General features: G+C 45.4%; 2 protein-coding genes and 1 pseudogene across 2 annotated transcripts in view; 2 read left to right on the top strand and 1 right to left on the bottom strand.

Annotated features, from left to right (window-relative positions):
* RCOR3 (REST corepressor 3) overlaps positions 1-22,533 on the top strand; it is a 460,088-nt gene that overhangs the window by 154,516 nt on the left and 283,039 nt on the right. The window lies entirely within an intron of this gene.
* KCNH1 (potassium voltage-gated channel subfamily H member 1) overlaps positions 1-22,533 on the bottom strand; it is a 269,858-nt gene that overhangs the window by 82,379 nt on the left and 164,946 nt on the right. The window lies entirely within an intron of this gene.
* Positions 8,673-10,338, top strand: LOC149525164 (zinc finger MYM-type protein 1-like; annotated as a pseudogene).

A 22,533-nucleotide genomic window follows, 5' to 3' on the forward strand; every position in this document is an offset into this window, starting at 1 on the left:
CGTATGTAAGAAATTGATAAAATCATAATTTATACGTAGAAGCCCTTTAATAAAAGTTTAAAAGATATTTAGTAATAGTTTGCCTGTTTCTGCGCCTTCCTGGGACTAGCCACATTTCCGAACCTTTTACTTTAAACCACAATGGTGAAAACAGAGAAGTCTATTGGCTGAAATGATCTCATAAGGAGAATGCTGCCTTCATTAAAGGTTAAATAAACTAAAATTGCTCATTTTGATTTTTTGTAATAAAACCAAAGTTATTTTTTAAATCATATTTCAATTTCCTCAGAGGGTTAAAGTTTCAGCAATAAAAGAAAAAGATGACAAGAATGAACTCTGTAGTTCAAGCCAAGGGAACAGAACACGAAACATGTGTAGCCTGTCATAGAGAGAGGATTGTATGGAACAAGAATGCAAAGGCCCACATCACTTTACTTGTGAAAAGCTTAAATAAACTGGTTTTCATGCAGAGGAAAAGGAATCCTATCTCTTAGGCCACAGAATGACAGCAGAGGTCTTTGGAGAATAGATCTGTGTAACCAAGAGCAGGGGGAGATAATCTCTTGCATGGGCTCCACAATTTATTAGAGGGCGATCACCCCCACATCTGTGATAGAAATGGTGCGCTTAAATAGACATTTCTTTCTAGTTTGCCACTGCAAACGCACAACATAAGTCCCCTCTCAAGCTTTGCAGAAGAATGTGATCTTGGTAAATAATAGAGATCTTTGCTCCAACACCAACTCCCTTTTGTTGATACTTGCCCTTTCTGCCTCAAACTCCATCTCTAAAATGGAAATAATACTCGTTGTATGGTGCTGCTGTGTTATATTGGGAATGTGTGGTCACGGGGTCTATGTCTAGACAATTTTTTGAGGTTTACAGGATCTTTCGAAAAAGCGCCCCGTTTTCTAAAGAACAGTGTCTAGATTGCAGTTTCAATTTCGAAATAGCGCTTTTTCGAAAGAGCGCCATTACATGATTATGCAAATGAAGCACGGGATATATAAATCTCAGCTTCATTTGCACTTTCAAAGTGCTTCATTTACATCCCTCTGCTGACAGAGGCATGTAGTCTAGACACACCCACGGAGGCGTGAGGATTAGTTTATGCTTGTAAACCATATGGATGCTGAAAACACTATTTTGTTTTGTTCTATATTACATTATCTTGGTAAAGCATGACAATGCTAAATCTTTAATTGGATTGATGTAAGATAATACCATGGTCTTACAAATTAACCTAAAGCCTTTACCAGCCATAATCTGATATTATACACACATACACATGCAAAAAGATTTAAAGTTACAAATACCAGATAATCTTAAAGAAAAAAATCTTAAAATAAAAGTCAACTCTTTAAGAAAAGCTTTAGTTACCAGATGCTGCATGTTGGAAGCATGGGTGATCACTGAAAAAAAAAAAAAAGTATTGCAGAAGGATGCTCAAAGCAAATGCTATTCAACTTTATTCTGCTCTAAAGTTATTTAATCATCATAGGCAGTCACAAGGGATCAGGCTCTCTATGCATGAAGGACTCGACTTCTCTAGGCTTGCTGCAGTTCTGCCTTCTGGGAAGTTAGTCATCACATAGGCTCCATCAATTTAAAATGCTTCTCAGTTATGAACTGCATCTCTTACAAACCAAAGACATGATACTGTGAGGGAGGCTGGGGCCACATCACTCGGCGCTCTGGGGCTGGGGCTGTGCCATCTGGCTCTCCAGTGGCCTGGGCTGCTACTCAGGAGCAGGAGCCAGTGGCCACAGTGAGGTCGTCTATGGGTCTTGGGCTCAGGTGGCTGTGGAAGAGTAAAGCCTCAAGCAGAGGGGCTGGGGGGGGGCTAGCCTCCCCAAACTAAGGGTTCGCCCACCGTCCCTGCTGGCTCTCTCTGAATTCAAAGGATATTTTGCATTGATTACAAAAGTGGTCCCCAACCATCTGAGGCTGCCGGGCGCCAGGGGGCGTGGCCGTTCGCCTGCCGGGCGCCAGAGGGCGGGGACACTTGAGCGCCCGGGGGTGGGGCTCCCCCCATAGCTGCACGCCCGGAGCCGCCCAAGCGCCACGCGCCCAGGGCCGGCCCCCCCCCAAGCGCCGTGCGCCCAGAGCGAGGGCGGCTAATTCATGCCTGGGGCCGCCCCCCCCCCCCCGCCAAGCGCCATGCGCCCAGAGTGTGGGCAGCTAATTCGCAGCTTTCCCGGGGCCAGCGCTCACCGTGTGCCATGCACCCGGGCCAGCTCCGGCACCATGCATGAGCCACGTGCCCGGGGCCAGGCCAGCCCCGAGCACCTGGCGGGCGCACACAAATAGCCCCGTGGGCGCCATGGCACCCGCGGGCACCATGTTGGGGACCACTGGATTACAATAAAATTATCTTGATTTTACTGAGGTTATTCTTTCATTAACACTGTCCGCAGCTACACATTAAAAGCCAAAGTCATTTCTTGTGTAACTCCAATGACATCACTATTTACATCAGGGGTACATGTAAGTTTAAGAGCTTAATTCTCCACTGCACTGCACCTTTGTAGTCATTTACACCTACCTAGGGTGAATGTAAAATGTTTCAAGATCAGTACTGTCTACAGACACAGATGATTATACGTAGTGCAAGGCAATGGAAAAATCTGATCCTAGTATTAAAATCCAGCATCTACAAGATCTGACCCATTTTTTAAAAGCAAATAGTAGGTGTCCTTGATATTAAAGATTCCATCTTCAATTTACTCTGAAGCACTTTGGTCTTTCTTGGTTGGATAATCAGATCCCTTATTGCTTTCTCTCTAGGTACCTCCCCAAACTAAACCTTTTCATCTCTCCCTGTCTGTGGGAGGAGTAATACTTTTCAAAGCACCTGCTTCTCACTTTTAGCAGATTTATCTTTCTTTATCTATCAGACCCTTTCTTTGCAGGAACTATGAATTCGTGTATGTATGTATATATTTTCAGCTGTTAACCATTAGCAGTAACAAATATTTTGCCTGTTCAAGGGTTTGGAATGATGCTGCTCTGTTAAGTGCAATTTAAGATCAAAGGACTGCCAAACAAAAAAGTATCAATTTTAGGCTTTAGAAACAAATCCCCTCAAGCAAAAAATGTCAGATTTATTGCTGTTCCTGCATCTCAAGTGCAGCCTTAACATCAGCCTTCTGACTCCCAAGCATCCCATAAGTTATATTTAGGTCTGGTGGAATTCAATTTTTTATCATTTCAACAGCTAATTGACATTTATTTTAATATTCTTAAAGATTTTTATTATTTAAATTTTCAGAGTTGTGGGAAATTAGGTGATGTCAGACAATTATTTAATGACAAAACGCACTGAGCGTCAAAAACTTAAAGCTTTTTAACAGTTAAAACACAAATGGTTGATATGTTGAAATATACAAATTAAACATCCTTAAATCCAATCAGATAAGTATTTGAGAAGCATTTTTTTACTTTGTCGAGCTGTACGTTCTGATCATCATCAAAAGAAATATTTAGACCATCAGTTTTTGTGTGTATACAGTGAAATCTGCATTTACTGATAAAAGACTAAGTCATCCAAGCCTAATAATATTCTGCCCTGTATCTTTCATATTGTGGTCAATGAGAGCTGCATGGTCTTCATGCCTGATTTTTCAGAAGTGCTGAGCACTCAACTCCAGTTGATGTGAATGGGAGCCGTGTTTTCTCATCACACCTGAAAATCTGGTCCTGCATATCTCTAAGGGGCATATTCATGGTCATCCCACATGCAGAATTATTCCTGACATCAACTGGATTTCTGCATGCTAACTGGAAGGAACCTGTGCGACTAAAATGGTGTCCCAAAGAGTTTTATACTACCAAATGTTAAAACTCATTACTAGCCCATTGTAGTATATCTGCAGGCTAGCTCCTCTTCTGGTATAAATCAGCCTACCTGCATTTAAGTCAATGAGACTACATAAATTATGCCAGTTGTGCAACTGACTTACCTTTTCCAAATCTTCTCTAACATTACATAACCCAACCATGTTGCATACTCAAGGCCTGATTCAAAGTTCATTGAGATCAATGGAAAGACTTCCAATGACTTCAGTGGACTTTGGATCAGGCACAGAGAAAGGATCATCTGTGCTGCCATTGCCCAAGAGTAGGGTTGCCAATTATGGAGGCACATAATCCAGGAGATTCAAATCACATGACAATCTTTAATTTAAAAGATTAATCTTTCATTCCTGGAGACTCCAAACTAATCCTGGAGGGTTGGCATTTCTACCCAAGACAAATAGAAGATGTTTTAAGAATTACAGCTCATTCATTCATTTAGAAGTTACTAAAGGTTTGCAGATTTTGGTCTCCACAACAATTTTTTTAAAAAACACAAACACTAGGGGGCTGAGCCCATTGTTCGCTACACTCTCCAGCCACCGTCTCTCTGGCCACTTCTATGGCCAGAGAGCCTGATGATGTCATTCTGTCACACATCAGGAAAAACTTTTTTTATATATAGAGAGATGAATATTTGACTAACGTTTTCATTTCAACAGTAATTGAAATCAAAGCAAGCAAAATAAAATATCATTTCTACTGAAGTAAGAAAAAATTTTAAAATATGACATTGCCATGATAACTAATAACTGTTTTCTACTCAGTTGTAAACATTTATCAGGTACACACTCTTTGCGTGGGAATTTATTTTATATACAAATTTTTAAAAACAGTTTGAAAAACTATTTAAAGTTTAAACATTGATTCCTGCATAGTAAATCTCCTAATGCTTTGCAGCTTGCAGACAGGCCAGATCCTGCAGATATAGCTGGATAGGTAGACTCCTGTGCCCATACACAGACTTACTGGCTCATGTGCAGCATAGGGTCTTCCATGACAGGATTAGGGCTGATCTGACTCACACGTCTGCCAGGCCCTGTCTTCTGCTTTCTGGCATTTGCTGCTGACTGCAGCCTACATGCTAACAAGGCAGGGAAGTTTGACAAGCCCCCAATGCACAGACCATACCCTCCTGGAAATGTCACATATAAGATAGCACTAAATTACATGGTTATGTTTTCTTGAGCTCCAGAGATGCTATTTGCACAAGATATTGGAACAGAGCCAGAGTCCCTGGGATCTCTTCAGAGACACAGCAGCTTTAGGCCTGTGTCTCTGCCAAAGCTTTCCCATACCAATATTGTTAATACTAAAAGACTAATTAAATTAAAGATAGAGATTTCAGGCGCTGAGAAATACTGGTATAAATCTTGCTTTATAAATAACTACAGAAAGTTACTTACAGTTCTATGACACTAATGGACTTCAGTGCAGAACAGTGACAAACACCTATTGCTTGAAAACAAAGAGGGGGAATTTCTATTAACTTACACACTTACCTGCCAGAATCGAGTTCATGGTTCTGTTTCCCCTGTTGGAACTGATTGCATCAAAACTGCCTATAAAGGGAAGGAAGCAGCTCCACGGTCTGTTGCTTTGGGCCTTAGGGGCTGGCTTCAACTATTCCAGAAGAAATACAGAATTCTGAATGCAGGTGTTGGCAGGTTAAAAAAATAGTTTCTTTTTAAAATGCATTCGTTTGTACAGCAAGACCTGTCTGAAGCCGCCACCCAAAGGACTAACGAAAAAAAGATTGCTTAGTAAAAACATGGTCGGTAACTAAAGGTCAAATAAAATTCTGCAGGAAATGTGGGATACTTCAGTAGCTGTCTGTGGGATGGGAGAAGACTACATACTGGAGGAAGTTCTTACTCTACAAAACACTGAATTCTAAGTCAGCATTTAGATCTCTCAGGCTATGTCTGCACTGCACTCTAAACTCGAAATAAGATGCACTATTTCAAGTTTATTTCAACATAGGCTATTTCGAAATTTGGTGCATTCTCTCATCCCAGCTGCGTGCTAGGCCACGGGTCACTCAAGCAAAGCTGGGTTCTAAATTCCACTGGGAACACCATCTCCCCAAATCCTACCTTCCCCTTCATGTTGTTACCTTCTGTGGGGGTGCTGGTCATTCATGAAGAATGTATAGAGATTCTCCCCAAAATTACTTTTGAGCTTCAACTTTTTTTTTTGGGGGGGATGCAAATAAAGCAATGGAAAGGACCTAATTTGAGCTCTGCAGCAAAGCCAACCAGTCTATTCTCCTTTCAATAAATGAGATGAGTACATCCCACATAACTCCCATTAACTCTAGTGGGTTAGTATGTGGGAATGTGTGTAATAGAACAAATTGACTGGCTCTCCTTGCCAGCCCTGAAGATTTACACCTTCAGCAGTTTCTAACTATAGCCACATCACAGATCAATTAATGGTTAAAATTCTGCAGTAGGACTTGGGGTGGGTTTTTTTTAAAAGACAAATTGGAAAAAATCAAGACAAAAATCCCAAGGCTGTCTCTCTCATGACTGTAGCTCACATTCACCACTCCTGTCCTCCCACTCTTGACTGTCACAATCTGAAACAGCAGGTTTCAGAATGACCCCCGGCAGAAGGGGCAGCCTGAAGACAAATGATTAAACAGCTGCTGTCCTGGACAAAAGTTTAATTAATGTAATCAAAACTATAATGAGGTTAATTGCAGCAAACAGGCATCGCCAATTAGCTCACAAATTGCCAATTCTGCATAGCTAACAATCACAGGGATGACAATTAATAGCACATGCCATTGCCCCTTGTGTCACATATCAAAAGGAAACACAAAATGGGACTCTCTTCCTGGTAAATAGGCAGGGTTTGAGGAGCAGAAAAAACACTGCATTTTGGAGGGTCACAAAGAGAAAGACAATACACAGTTCCAAATGTAAGATAGTGACATTACATACAATGTCAAGACAGCATAGCTGTCACCAAACAAATGCTTAGCCCAACATAACTGTATCTTAGCTAAGTACACAGTCATGCCCCCATCCTTTATGAAAACTGGCTTATGAATATACATGACTCAAAGATGCTTTAGACAAAATACCTCATATCGATTTTAATGGTACAATCTGCTGAATGTGTACAGCCTATTTTGGTACATGTATCATTTTTGTATGTGAGGTTAGAAATATGAAGTGTGGAACTGTTTATAATTCTAAAGGTGCTAATGAGGGCTATTAGTGATACTTCTCAACTCAAACCTGATTGTGGTTGGTCCTAAAAAGATATGTGACCATGACCTCCGATTTAAGAATTCATCTTAAACCTGCAAAAGCGATGAGAAGTCCTGTGGCACCTTATAGACTAACAGGACTCCTCATCACTTTTGCAGATCCAGACTAACACAGCTACCCCCTGATACGTGACATCTTAAACCTGGTATTTTTCATGGGGTTGGGGGTGCCAAACAAAGAATCAGAGCTGGAAGAGATCTCAGAAGGTCATCAAGTCCAGCCCCCTGCCCAAGGCAGGACCAATCCCAACTAAATCAACCCAGCCAGGGCTTTGTCAAGACGGGACTTAAACACATCTAGGGAAAGAGATCCTGGCCTGGGGGAAAGCCTATTTAAGCCAAGCTTGGGCAAGATATGACCTGTGGGTCAAATCTGACCCACCAAGCCAATTGATCTGGCCCACGGGTTCCCTGCCAATCCCCTTCCCCCAGGCCAATCAAGACCTGGGGGCAGAAGAATGTGCAAAGTCATTTGCTCTTCAAAGAAGCTGGTGGCTCTCTCCCGCCATCGGGGCACTGGGCACCTAGAGGGAGCCACCAGCTGTTTTGAATAATGAATGACTTTATTCTAGGTGCCCAGTACCCCGGTGGCGGGAAAGCGCCACCAGCTGCTTTGAACAGCAAATGATTTTGCACATTCTTCTGCCCCCAGACTCCAACTGACCTGCGGGCGGGGGACTGTGCAAGGTCTCCTCCCTCAGCCAAGGGTTTGTGGCACCTAGTGGCAGGCCTTGTCAGAGTGGGGGCCAGAGGCGCCATGTTGCCGGGCCTCAGGAAACAAGGGGGCCTCAAATTTTACACCAAATTATTTCTATTTATTATACACCTTACAGTTATAACAGACAACAAAATAAGTTCTATATAACTGCAAAATATTCATTTAAATCATTGTGGGACCTCGAACCTTCCCCAATGTTTCGGTCACATCCAAATTTTTGTCTGTGTGACTGGAGACTAGAGTACCATCTGTGACTGGTGATTTTAAGTTATGAAATGCTGTTTACAGGCTTTGCATAATTTAGCGGTTTTGAAAGTCATAATTAATTCTGTAACTGTAAAGGGATTTTGCTTGGTCTGAGAGTGAGTTTAACCTTTAAATTAGATGTTTATTTCTGCATTTTGTATTCCTGGAGGGGGAGGAGGGTTGTGTGTCTTTGTATATAATAACCATATCAGGCTCATCTGTAAGCTACCTCTTCTTCCAGTTTTAGATTCACCTTTAAAGGGTTTTTTGTGATAATTAACTTTTAATTCCAGTTGTTCAATAAACTTTACATCTAATCTGACAATTGCCCTATGTTCATATTCATAATAACACACCAATTATTAGAGGAATTTAATAACAGGAACATGTTAGCAGATGAAATTTCAAGACTTTGAAATAAGGCTATAAGGGCCATAGTAAATGACATCCCCAAACCATTATTATATAATATTCATTGCAAAGTATATGCCATTAAAATTTTGTATAGGCAATAGCCTTTATTGAATTAATTTATTGTGTATTATTGTGTTTTAAAAGAACCCCTTTATAAAAATGAAGCAAAGATTTGAAAGCAGTGCAAGTAAGATGGCAAAAGCAACAGAGTGAAGCAGCAGTTAGGCGTTTAAAGCCAATAACATCATTTTTCATAGAAAAAAATGCCTCAGCCATTATAGATGGTGACCATACTGACAGTGACGCTTCCAGTTCTGATGATGAAAACTTTGTATCCACAAATGACGCTTCAATGCCACTGCCTCAAAATGAAGAGGTCATTAATCGAGACACAGAAATGCGAACAGTAGCAATAGATGCAGAATCTCTGCTCAATTTAGAGACTGTGCAGGACCTTGAAGATGCTGCACAGCAAGAGCAAGAACTTATGACTTGCACAGGACACAGTGTAACAACAACAGTGGCATCAGAACCTGATATTGGACTTCATGGTAACAACAATGTTGCTCAAACTTTGTTTCTCAAAGTTAGTGGTTTTAAGATTCCAAATAATATATCAAAAGAGGTTGACGATCATGCTTTTCCCATTCGTCTGCTGACAAAAACTCTTCCAAATGGAAAGATCTACACAAGAGACTAGCTCTGCTGGAGCATGGAAAAAACAGGCTGTGTGCTGTGTACTGTGTACCCTGTTTCATTTTTAACAGTAATACTTCAAATGCATCAGTATGGTCTCATCCATCTAGTTGGAGCATCAGTAGAGGCTGGAGGAAGTTGAAAAACCAAATATCTTCACATGAAACTTCAATATTGCATAGAGTTAACTATGTTACAGGGAAATCAGATAGTAGAGCAGCACTAGCAGACAGTTCAATTGAAAACTTACTCCTGGGTGAAATAAACACAGAAACTGATAACTGGAAAAAACTCCTTAAGCGCATATTGAATGTCATACTTTTTCTTTCTGAACAGCGATTGGCTTTGTTTGGTTCCAGTCAATGTATCAGTGACCCTATAAATGAAAATTTTCTTGATATACTTGAGCTTCTTAGCAAGTATGACCCATTTTTATCAGGCCATGTTAAGTATGTTCATGAATCACAAGAGAGCAGAAAATGCATGCAAGTACATTATCTGTCTACCCGAATACAAAACGAGTTTATTGAGCTATGTGGTACATTTGTGCAAACAACAATTCTTGAAGAGATACGACATGAAGTACTTTTAGATTATTATTGATACATCTCCAGACTGTTCTCAAAGAACAGACCATCTTGATTGTTCAATATGTTAAAATTACAGGATGTTCAAGGGCTTCAACTAAAGAACAATTCATTTTATTTGATAATTTCATGAAAAAAAAAACCAGGAAAAAAAATCGCCACTCATGTATTAGAAATTCTGGAAGGCTTCAAATTAAATTTTCAAGTCAGCATTGGCCAAGCCTATTACAGTGAATCCAATAAGGCTGGGAAGTACAACAGAGTACAAGCAGTCCTTCTTGAGCAAAATCCAAACTGTATTTTCACCAGTTGTGACAACCACACACTAAATCTTGCTGGCATTAATTGCACTGAATTATGCAAGGAAGCAATCACATATTTGAGAACAATCCAGCAATTATACAACCTCTTCAGCGGCAGTCCTCAAAAGTGGGAAATTCTGAAGCAGAATCTGCCTGTTTCCCTTCACAGTATATGGACAAGAAGACGGTCAGCATGAATTGATGGCATTAAACCAGTTGCACAGCATTTGGACCCTGTGAGAGGCTTTTACTGAGCCTGAATCCCTTACGCTCACAGCATAGGCTCACATTGAGCTTAAGTCAATTCAGAAGTATACATCCAAATCTGAATGCATTTTAATGTCATCCATGTGGATGAAGCTGCTAAAAATGATCTACGAAACTAATCTTGTAATTGAAGCATGCAATGCTACATTATATATTGAGAGGGATAACACTGAATGACTTCTTAAAGATATTTAAAAGATTCATGATCAATGGGACACAATCCTTTCTGAGTCCAAATCAGTAGCACAGGATATTGACATTTCATTTGAGTTTTCCACCAATCACAGCCTAACATCTCAATCTGCTGTAGAAAGGCACTATTGAGTCAATTATTGACTCCATCAAATCTGGTCTTACACATCGATTTGAGTCACTGTGACAAATTTTGTACCCTTTTTGGATTCCTTTGGGAGTTCAGAGAACCAAGGGTATGTCTACACTACCCTGCTAGTTCGAACTAGGAGGGTAATGTAGGCATACCGCACTTGCAAATGAAGCCCAGGATTTGAATTTCCCGGGCTTCATTTGCATAAGCGGGGAGCCGCCATTTTTAAAACCCCGCTGGTTCGAACCCCGTGCAGCGCGGCTACACGGGGCATGAACTAGGTCATTCGAACTAGGCTTCCTAGTTCGAACTACCGTTACTCCTCGAACCAGCGGGGTTTTAAAAATGGCGGCTCCCCGCTTATGCAAATGAAGCCCGGGAAATTCAAATCCTGGGCTTCATTTGCAAGTGCGGTATGCCTACATTACCCTCCTAGTTCGAAGTAGGAGGGTAGTGTAGACATACCCCAAGTGATGAAGATCTATATTCAGCAGCTGAACAATTTCTACAAAGCTACACCAACAAAATTCTAAGAGATCTCTATGATGAGATGGTCTTCCTGAAGTGTATGCATTCCACCAACTTTAAATAGGACAGCGAGCCAAAAGAACTGCTCCAAGAAATATTCCATCTCAGCCTGTCAACTGTATTTCCTAATATCACAATTGCATTATGTATTTGTCAGTATCCCTGTATCAGTGGCTTCAGATGAATTCTCATTCAATGTGTTAAATCAAGAACTACAGGCAGTCCCCGAGTTACGCGGATCCGACTTATGTCGGATCCGCAGTTACGAACAGGGCTTTTCTCGCCCCGGAGGACGGGAGCGGCGGGACGCCCAGATGCGCCGCAATCCGCCGCCCCCATCCTCCGGGGTGAGAAAAGCTGCTCCCCGTCTCCCTGGACTGCAGGGAGACGGGGAGCAAAGCCTTGGAGCACGCCCGCAGCGGGACAGCCCGGACGCGCTTGAGCTGTCCCCCTGCGGGCGTGCTCCGCGGCTTTGCTCCCCGTCTCCCTGACCAGCAGACCAGGGAGATGGGGAGCAAAGCCTCGGAGCACGCCAGCAGTGGGACAGCCGCGGCGCGCCTGGACTGTCCCGCTGTCCCAAAGTGCTCTGCGGCTTTGCTCCGCGTCTCCCAGGTCAGCAGACCAGGGAGACGGAGCAAAGCCGTGGAGGACTTGGGCGGTCCCGCCACCCCCGTCTCCCTGATCTGCTGGGGGTGGGGTGCAGACAGTGCCCCCCCCCAGCAGACCAGGCTTTTCTTGCCTACCCCTGGGGTAGAGCAGCTGGGGGCTGCCGGGTTGGCCCCGCAGCGTCGCTCCGGACCAACCCGGCAGCACCCCAGTTGCTCTGCCCCAGGCGTCCTGATTCAGCTGCTGCTGGTCAGTTTCAGCAGCGGAGGAATCAGGACGCCTGGGGCAGAGCAGCTGGGGTGCTGCTGGGTTGCTCCAGTAGCGCCGAGGAGCCGTGCTACTGGAGCAACCCAGCAGCAACCCAGCTGCTCTGCCCCAGGCGTCCCCAAGTCAGCCGCTGCTGAAACTGACCAGCGGCTGACTACAGGAAGCCCGAGGCAGAGTTGGGTTTCTTAAGCTGAATCTGTATGTAAGTCAGAACTGGCGTCCAGATTCAACCGCGGTTGAAACTGATCAGTTTCAGCAGCAGCTGATGCCAGTTCCGACTTACATACAGATTCAACTTAAGAACAAACCTACAGCCCCTATCTTGTACGTAACCCGGGGACTGCCTGTATTGTTATTCTACAATGAGACAAGAGCATTTGAATGGGTTTGCAATGCTTAACATTAGCAGTGTGATGTTGCTCATAAATTAGAGTTTTCTTCTATTATAAACAAGTTTGTACACAAAAAAGCCAGAAAAGCATTCCTAAAATTAAGAGTGTTGCTTGCAGTGGAAACTCACAATTAAAGTTACATTTTTAATATACATACTATTGGTATAATGACTTAATTGTTAACAAATAAATGTCAAGTGTTAATTTTCATATATTCTTTTGGCTTTTGTATGACCCTTGGATAAGAAGTTAGATACATCAGGGTTCTGGGGCTAGGGCCTCTAAACTCAAAATGACCCAGACCCTCAGAGAGGGCCTGCCTAGCAGGAACCACCAGCTGTTCAAAATGGCTGGTAGTCCCCTGTAGGCATTGCATGCTCCTGGCAAGGCTGGGGAGGGGGGGGCAAGAGAATTTGTGCGCTCCACCGCCCACAAACTCCGATTGGCCTAGGGTGTGGGAGCACATGAAGTCTCCTCTCCTACCAGGGGTGCATGGGGTATTGAGGGAACCACCCCTTTTTACTCAAGGCCCTGCCTCTTTCTGCCTGCGGCTCAGCCTCTTCCAGGGTGGAACTGGCTCATGACAACCAAAACTCATGAAGTGGTCCCCCTGCCAAAATTATTGCCCAGCCCTGATTTAAGTAACGGGAAGCTATCAGACCTTTGTCTTCAGCTGGCCTTTGAAACTGCCTGGCCCATCCTAAGAGGATATCTGACAACAAAGAACTATGAAAAAGCTGTATACCCAGCCAGAGTTAAGATCAACTCTGATTTAAAACCTAATATAAGAACAGCTCTTTAGGATAAGAATTTGCATATAACAAGTTTCTTAGTGGACTAGAACTAGCTAGCGTTTTTGTTCGTTTTAACTTAGCTTGCTTTGATCTGACCGTTTTCACTTGCAATGACTTAAATCCTACTTTTCATACTTGATAAAAACATTTTTGTTTATTATCAAGCCCAGTGTAAATACTTGTTACTGGGGGAAGCAACCACTGTGCAAATCTCTCCTTCACTGATACAGAGGGCTGATATGAGCTTCTTCCTATGTAAAACTTTTACATAGATTAAGATGGATTTATTTGGGATTTTGCTTCCTTTTGGAGATTGATTTCATGGGTGTTAAGCCCTTATAGCTGAGCCCTCCTGGAGCTGAACTGGCTCAGTGTCTGTGTTGTTCTGCAGGAGATGGTTATCCCAATACTGTGCCTTGGCTGGGGGAGACCAGAGCTTCTGGGCCAGAAGAACAGGGTGGTGTGGAGACCAAGAGCAAGGAGGAGGGCATGATCAGCACATCAAGGGGCAACCTAGGGGATTTTTGTAATTCAACTCATCACATATACCTTTCATTCTGTTCAAGATTGTGCCAACATAGCTTGGCATAGGCCAAAAAGTGGCCACTGAGATGTGTAGGCAGCAGTATTTGGCCCAATTAAGTCTACCAAAAAAGGACCATCATTTTCCAGTGTAGTAGTATAGATTTTACTATAATGCCTAGAAGCTGCAGTTATGGATAAGAATCCTATTAAGCTAAGCGCTGTGTGTTGGAGAGAATGGTCCTATCAAGAAAAGCAGGTTTGAGCACTGGGCTTTGATTAAGGAGTCAAGTCCATGGTAAGTCACTTAGGCCCAGGTCCTCAAAGGTAATCAGGAATCTAATTCTTCTTCTTGACTGTAATGGGAGTCAAGGGTCAAAACACCTCTAAGGACCTTGGCCTAGGCCCAAGGTTTCAAATATGGCTACTATTTGGGCTTACATCAATTTGTAGGTGTCCAGCTTGAGACACCTGTTACTGGTCTGATTCTCATAAATGTAAATTCACAATTCCACTTTAAGTCAGTGGAATCTGTGGGCACCCAGCACCTCTGAAAAATCAAGCCCTGAATATTGGATTCTTCTCAGCCTTGCAGTTGATATAATCATTTACACTTCTGCAAGCTGCATGAAAAATGAAACCAAATCAGAAAGATAGCATTTTAAATGCTCTGTGCACAGGTGTAAAAGACCACACAACAAGATAACTATGGATCTGACCCCAGAGCTTGATTCTCGAAAGGGGCATAGTTTTGCAACCACAAGTTACACTAATTCCTGCAGCTGCACACCAATGTATCACTTGTGCATGTGCATACTTGGCTTCTTTCAGTAGCGGTGCACATACTCACCAGGAATGCTCATCAGTGCACAGTGAGGTGCACCATGAAGAGCTATCCCAGTGTGCAACCTGTCATCATCAAGTGTACCATCTTCTGGGAATTTTGCCAGTGCATGGTTGGGCAGAAATGACTTGCCCTGAGTGACTGGGAGCAGGAGGTACCATGAAGCAATGTTTTCCATCCCATCTTATTTGTCCCATAAATTTTCATGTCTATTTTCAATTTCCCTCAAACTTACACAGGAATGCTCTCTTTCTGCCCTCTGACACAAGCACGGAAGCCACATGGCTCAGTGCTATTGTCTTGAACATTGCAAGCACAGCACATGCAAACCTCTGGTATGTGCAGAACTCCAAGAACAAATGCAAAGAACAGGACAGCACGAGAACCAATCCAACATTGCAAGTGCTCTCTGAATGCCAGCAACTGAAGAGTGTAATTTCTGGTCCCAAGAAATGAGCAGTGACTAGTGGGTCTGTAGGTTTGGGATGACAGGCAGTGGTTCAGGAACTTTCAGATGTGCAAGGCCCCATTACTGGTTCTGGGTCCTGAGCTCACATCCAATGTAGGGACACCAAGCTGAGAGCTGTGCTGACAGTAGAGAAACAAGTGGTGATCACACTGGAAACTTGCAATGCTGGATTGCTACTGATCAGTGGGAAGTCATTTTGAGGAGGGAAAATCCACTGTGGGGATTGTTGTCATGAAAGTGTGCTGGGCCATGACTCATTTCCTGCTACGTAGGATTATGACTCTCAATGTACAGGGCATAATGGATGGCTTTGCAGTGATGGGGATCCCAAACTACAGTGGCACAACAGATAGAGGTGCTAGAACAATTTTTAGGGTGGAGGTGCTGAGTTGTGCCCCCTGCCACCCATCCATGCCCCTCACCATCCAGGGCTGTCTGCCAGGTCCCCAGGCAGCAGCAGGTCTGGCAGGCACAGACTGGCAGTCAGGACTCTGATGTAGGGTCAGCGGTGGAGATATCGGGCTCAAAAGAGGATGCTGCACACCCGCTGCACATCAACAGCTTGGTGTCAGGATGGCGGTCAGTTTCTAGCAGAGTGCCCCAAGGTTCGGTTCTAGGACCGGTTTTGTTCAATATCTTTATTAATGACCTGGATGAGGGGATGGATTGCACCCTCAGCAAGTTTGCAGATGACACTAAGCTAGGGGGACAGGTAGATACGCTTGAGGGCAGAGATAGGGTCCAGAGTGACGTAGACAAATTGGAGGATTGAGCCACAAGAAATCTGATGAGGTTCAACAAGAACAAGTGCAAGGTCCTGCACTTGGGACAGAAGAATCCCAAGCATTGTTACAGGCTGGGAACCAACCAACTAAGTAGTAGTTCTGCAGAAAAGGACCTGGGGGTTACAGTGGATGAGAAGCTGGATATGAGTCAACAGTGTGCCCTTGTAGCCCAGAAGGCTAATGGCATATTAGGTTGCATTAAGAGGAGCATTGCCAGCAGATCCAGAGATGTCATTATTCCCCTTTATTCGGCTCTTGTGAGGCCATACCTGGAGTATTGTGTCCAATTCTGGGCACTACAAAAAGGATGCGGACGCATTGGAGAGGGTCCAGCGGAGGGCAACCAAAATGATTAGGAGGCTGGAGCATATGACCTATGAGGAGAGGCTGAGGGACTTGGGTCTGTTTAGTCTGCAGAAGTGAAGATTGAGGGGGGATTTGATAGCAGTCTTCAACTTCCTGAAGGGAGATTCCAAAGAGGATGGAGGAGGCTGTTCTCAATAGTGACAGATGACAGAGCAGTGAGCAATGGTCTCAAGTTGTGGTGGGAGAGGTCCAGGTTGGATATTAGGAAAAACTATTACACTAGGAGAGTGGAGAATCACTGGAATGGGTTACCTAGGGAAGTAGTGGAGTCTCCATCCCTAGAGGTGTTTAAGTCTCGGCTTGACAAAGCCCTGGCTGGGTTAATTTAATTGGGATTGGTCCTGCCTAGAGGAGGGGGCTGGACTTAATGACCTTCTGAGGTCTCGTCCAGCTCTATGATTCTACTTCCAGTACCTATAGGCATGGCCACCATGCCCACGGAACATCAACAGAAAGAGCTACTTTTCCATGGTTCTGCAAGCGCTGACATCAGGGTGGGATGCTCAGAAAAGGTGCATTATGCTTCCAGACTTAGTGACACAGGGCTGTTCAGAAAGCTACAAGCAGGGATCTTCTTTCCTAATTGGATTACCACCGATGATGTTGAAATGCCAGTAATGATCCTAGGGGATCCAGCTCACCCCTTAGTAAAGCCATGCAGCAGCCACCTTGACGGCAAAGATTCAGCTACTGCTTCAGCACATGTGGAATGACAGTTGAATGTGCTTTTGGTAGTCTGAAGGGAGTCATCGTTTACTCACAAGATTGCATCTCAGTGCAAAAGATAGCTCAGTGGTTCTGAGAGCCTCTAGTCTCCTGCGCCACAAAAAACCTGCCATAGAGCTAGAGTGGCTGCCCGCTGAGCAGGAATAATGAGATGCCAGGGCTATCAGATGATCTCTATGTTGAGCTATACGGCTTAGGGAGGCTTTGAAAGAGCACTGTAATGGCGAGCCACAGTCCTGGGCTCTGGAGTACTGTGATCAACCTGGCAATGCAGTCTGGGGTCTGTCAGGAATGGCGAGGTACTTGCTGCACTTCTGTGGACAAGCACTGCCCATGCAGCTATTAATATTTAGATGCTTGCTGTACATTTATGACAGCTACACTGTTTGGCATTGATCCTATGGGCTGCGAGTGTACCAGACCACTATTTTCACTACCAGCAGGCATTGTGCATCATCTGTTGTAAGCTAATCAAGATGAATAACTCTCAAAACAAGATAATTTTATTCACTTACAAAAGCAGCTCTACAAATATCTGAAGCACTTGGAGTAAATAATTTTATGAACATTAATACATGAACAAAAGGATGGAACATTCATGCCCATTGTAGCTACATGAAAATCAAGTGTGTCCCTGCGCCGGGTGGGGGGGAGGGGCAGTGTGAGTCAGCCCCAGAGGAGGCACACACATGCGCACGTGCAGGGTCTTCCCTGCACCGCAGGGTGGGGGGGAAGGTGGGCGAGTCGGCCCCAGAGGGCGCACGCACAGGGGGCTTCCCTCCTCGGCGGGGCGGGGCGGAGACTCCCTGCCCCCACTGGCACCCTGTCCCCTGCTGCAGAACCCTATCCCCGCCCCCCGGCACCCTGTGCCCTCTCTCCTGTTCCTCTGCTGCAGAACCCTGCCCCACCCAGGACCCTGTCCCCTACTCCCACTGGCACCCTGTCTCCTGCTGCAGAACCCTCCCCCCCAGCACCCTCTCCCCTGCTACAGAACCCTGCTCCCACCCCAGCACTCTGGCCTTTGCCCCAGCACCCACTAGCACCCTTCCCCAGTACCATGTCCCCTGATCCCACCATCACAGTTGGGGCCACATTAGTGAGGCTTGAGGTCTTTTTGGGAGGAGGTGGGGTTTTTTTGCATCTCCCTTGTGTGGCCCCAACTGACTTTTCTGTGGGTCAGTGACCCCCTGACCCAAAACAGGTTCCCTGCCCTTCTCAGAAATAAAGACAATGCAGAAACTTTGTGTTTGACTTAGTATTTCATTTAAAAATGAAGTCTGGCCAAGCCCCCATCTGACCACAGCATAACACTCCTGTACCCCCCAGATCTGAGCCTATCATACACTGAAACCTCCTGCCCTGAGCCCTTCACATACCCCAACCCAAATTCCTGCATCCTCACAGCCACAAACCTGTGGCTTGCTTAGTACCCCAACCCTCCATCTGACCCCAACACTCCCCAGCCTGGAGCCCCTCCCCAAGCCAGAATCCCCTTCTCCGCCTCCTCCTGAATCCAGATTTCCTCCCAGAGCTTGCACCTCTCACACCTTCCCACACCCAAATCCCTCATTTCCACCCCAGAGCCCACACATCCTCTCTCAAGCCAGTGAGGGTACGGTTAGACTGCAGCGGTTTTTCCAGGATTCCAGAAATCCTGGAAAACCTCTTCCACACCCAGGGATGCATTTGTTGTTCTGCTTTTTTTAAGTGGAATAGCAAACATGCTCTTTCAATAGCCCCTATATTCCTCTTTCCACAAGAAATAAGGGGGATTTCAAAAGAAGGGGTTTTTCTAACATTTGGTCCAGTCTAGACAGGCGAGATGTTGAAAAAACCTCTTCCTACAGAAGAATTGGGAAGAAAACTGATAGTGTAGAGCGTATAAGGGCTGGGGATAGCAAGTGATGGAGGAGGAGAATAGAGAGGGCCGGGCTTCCAGGAAGGGGCAGGGTCTTGGGGGGAAGGGTGGGGCAGTAGATCCTCACTTGTTCTGATATTTAAAGAGTGATCTTGGGTGTGAAAAGGTCAGAGACCACTGCAATACATAAACAGCCCCAGTGGGTATTGAACCGCAGGCTCTCCAAGTGACTGTCAGCACAGCAGGGACAGGAGCCAAGAAGGACCTGCAGCAATAAGCCAGGGTATGTCTACACTACAACGTTAATTCGAACTAACTTAGTTTGAATTAGTTAATTCGAACTAAGCTAATTCGAAATAACGGATCCAGACTAAAAAACTAGTTCGAATTAGCGTTTTGCTAATTCGAACTAACATGTCCACATTAAGTGGACCCTGAACCAGGCTTCAGGATGGCCGGAAGCAGTGCCGGCAGGGCATCAGAGGAGGACTTAGAGCATGGAGATGCTGTCTCAGGCTAGCCGAGGGCTGTGCTTAAAGGGTCCCGACCCCCACCCCGGACAGACAGTTCTCAGAGGTGCCCCGCTTGCAAAGCAGTCCTGGCTTGGATTGCCTGAAGTACCCACACTGGGAAAATCACAGCACTCGGCCATCAGCCTGGCTGCACTTGCCGCAGGCTGCCATCTGGGGAGAGGGGCAATTGGGGGGGCTGCAGGAGAGCTTCCACCCCCAGAAGCCCGCAGAGCCAGCCCAGTCCTCCCCATCGGGGGCGCGTACCCCATTCCTCCCTCACCTCCTTCCACTTACCCTTCCCTAGCCCCTCTTCTTGATGTACAAAATAAAGGACAATTGTGTTCAAAAATGGAATCTGCCTTTATTGAACAAAGCTGGGGGAGACTGGGAAAAGGAGGTGGGAGAAGGGAAGAGAGAGACTGGGAGATGGGAGGGCAACTAAAATGATCAGGGGTTGGAAACAGGTCCCATATGAAGAGAGGCTAAAGAGACTGGGACTTTTCAGCTTAGAAAAGAGGAGACGGAGGAGGGACAGGATAGAGGTCTCTAAAAGCAGGAGTTGGGTGGAGTGGGTGCATACAGAAAAGTTCTTCATTAGTTCCCATAAAGAAGGACTAGAGGACACCAAAGGAAAGGAATGGGTAGCAGGCTTCAGACTAGTAACAGAAAGTTGTTCTTCACAAAGCAAAGAGTCAACCTGTGGAACTCCTTGCTGCAGGAGGCTGTGAAGGCTACAACTAGAACAGAGTTTAAAGAGAAGTGAGATCAAGTCATGGAGGTTGGGTCCATGGAGTGCTATTAGCCAGGGAGTAGGAGTGGTGTCCCTGCCCAAGGTTTGTGGAAGGCTGGAGAGGGATGGCACGAGACAAATGGCTTGGTCACTGTCTTTGGTCCATCCCCTCCAGGGTCCCTAGGACTGGCCGCTGTCAGCAGACAGGCTACTGGGCTAGATAGACCTTTGGTCTGACCCAGTACGGCCATTGTAAGCTCAGGGCTCAGGGTTGGGGGTCTCAGTGGACCACCTTGATTTTCATGCACACCTGCTCCTGGGTGGCCAGGCTGGCAGCTCTCCTGCCCTAGCCGGCCACTTTTGTGTGCCTAGTGCGGAGGTCGTGGACGAGGTCCACGATGTCCGCACTAGCCCAGGCGGGTGCCCACCTCTTGTGGTCCCGGGCAAGCTCCCGGGAGCCGCCAGCCTGTTTCCGGGAAGAGAGGGTGGGCTGGGGGGCATCGGGTGCCTGGCTCGATCCGTGCCAGGTGCAGGGTCTGCTGGCTGGTTGCTGGCAGGCTTGCTCCTGGCACGGGCACCTTAGCCAGCCCGTGCTCCTTTAAGGGGTCCGGGGCCAGGAGGGGGGCAGACGAGTTTCCCTGGTGTTGGCCAGAGTGGCCACCAGGGAAAGCTGGGGAGGGCTAGCCTCCCACTATTCAAATTAAGAGGCTACACACCCCTTAATTCAAACTAGCTAGTTCGAACGAGGCTTAATCCTCGTAAAATGAGGTTTTCCTAGTTCGAACTAAGCGCTCCATTAGTTTGAATTAAATTCGAACTAGCGGAGCGCTAGTGTAGCGCCTATGAAAGTTAGTTCGAACTAACTTTGTAGTGTAGACATACCCCCAGAGTGTGTGCACTTACCTGACCCATGCTGTGCTGGAGTCAAGAACTCCTGTGGAATCCATGCCTAAGAGCAGGCCCGGCCAAAGAGTTTGCGGGGCCCAAGGCAGCATGTCGTTGGCTGAGCTGCATGGCTCCCACTCAGGGCAGTGAGCGAGTGGCCAGGTGGGTGGGGCCGGGAGCTGGGCAGCACAGGGCCCTAGGCAACTGCTTCACTCTCCATGCCTAAAGGCCGGGCCTGCCTCAGAGAGTGGATCATAATTTCAAGGTACAGTAAGCAACATCAAAAAAGCAGCCCTGCCTTATTATGGGCCAGACACCCTGATTCACTGTTGCCTGGTATCTTGTGTGCTCATTTCCACCACTGCAAGGTGGGAACAGAATGCCAGAAAAGTAGCATTTTTCACCAGCTTAAAGGACTAAATCTAGGTGCCAGACAAATGTGAATCTTGTCCCAAGTCCCCTCCTACAGTAGAGCTGTGGAGTGAAAATAAGGAGCCCTCCTCCCCCAATGTGTGTCCCAGGCAAAGGCCTGGAACAACTGCTGTCCCACCAATCAGGGATATAGAGATTTTTCCACTTGGGGCACAATTTAGCCCAAATGGAGAGGGGGAGGAGAGAGTCATGGCCACTCCTCTTACATGACAAGTACAATCCTTGCCAAGACTAGTTCAGTCCCCAGCATTACACGCCATCTTATCCCCAGTCCTAAACAGCAGTATTAGACAAAACAGGAGACATTTAATCTATATAGGGGACTGGGTTTTTGTTTTAGCTTTTTAACCATTTTTCCTTCCTCCAGTGCATCAATAGGTTATTAAATGCCCTTGATTTGTTAAACAATAACAGTGCATGATTCAGTAATGTGCTAATAAACAAACACAACTATGACATAGCTGGTATCACAGAGACTTGGTGGTATAATATACATAACTGGAATATAGATATACTGGGATAATATACGACTGGTAGAGGGAAAAGGGAGGCGGTGTTGCCTTATATATTAAAAATGTATACACTTGGACTGAGGTGGAAATGGATGTAGGAGACAGATGTGTTGAGAGTCTCTAGATTAGGCTAAAAGGGGTAAAAACAAGAATGGCATCTACTATAGACCACCTACCCAGGCAGAAGAGATAGAGGATACTTTTTTTAAAACTACTAACAAAATCATCCAAAGCGCAGGATTTGGTGGTGATGGGGGGACTTCAACTATTCAGACATATGTTGGGAAACTAACACAGTGGGGCACAGACGATCCAATAAGTTCTTGGACTGCATTGGAGACATTTTTTAAATTTCAGAATGTTGAGAAAGCTTCCCTCTGAGAAGCTATTCTAGATTTGAGTTTAACAAATAGGGAAGAACTGGTTGAAAGTGGAAGACACTTGGGTGAAAGTGATCATGAAATCACAGAGGTAATGATTCTAAGGAGTGGTAGAAGGAAGAATAGCAAAATAGAGACAATGGATTTCAGGAAGGCAGACTTTAGTAAACTCAGAGAGCTGGTAGGTAAGGTCCCATGGGAAGCAAGACTAAGAGGAAAACCAACAGAAGTCAGT

The sequence above is a fragment of the Pelodiscus sinensis genome, chromosome 3 (assembly GCF_052426305.1).
Source record: "Pelodiscus sinensis isolate ZL-2025 chromosome 3, ASM5242630v1, whole genome shotgun sequence".
Taxonomy (NCBI): domain Eukaryota; kingdom Metazoa; phylum Chordata; order Testudines; family Trionychidae; genus Pelodiscus; species Pelodiscus sinensis.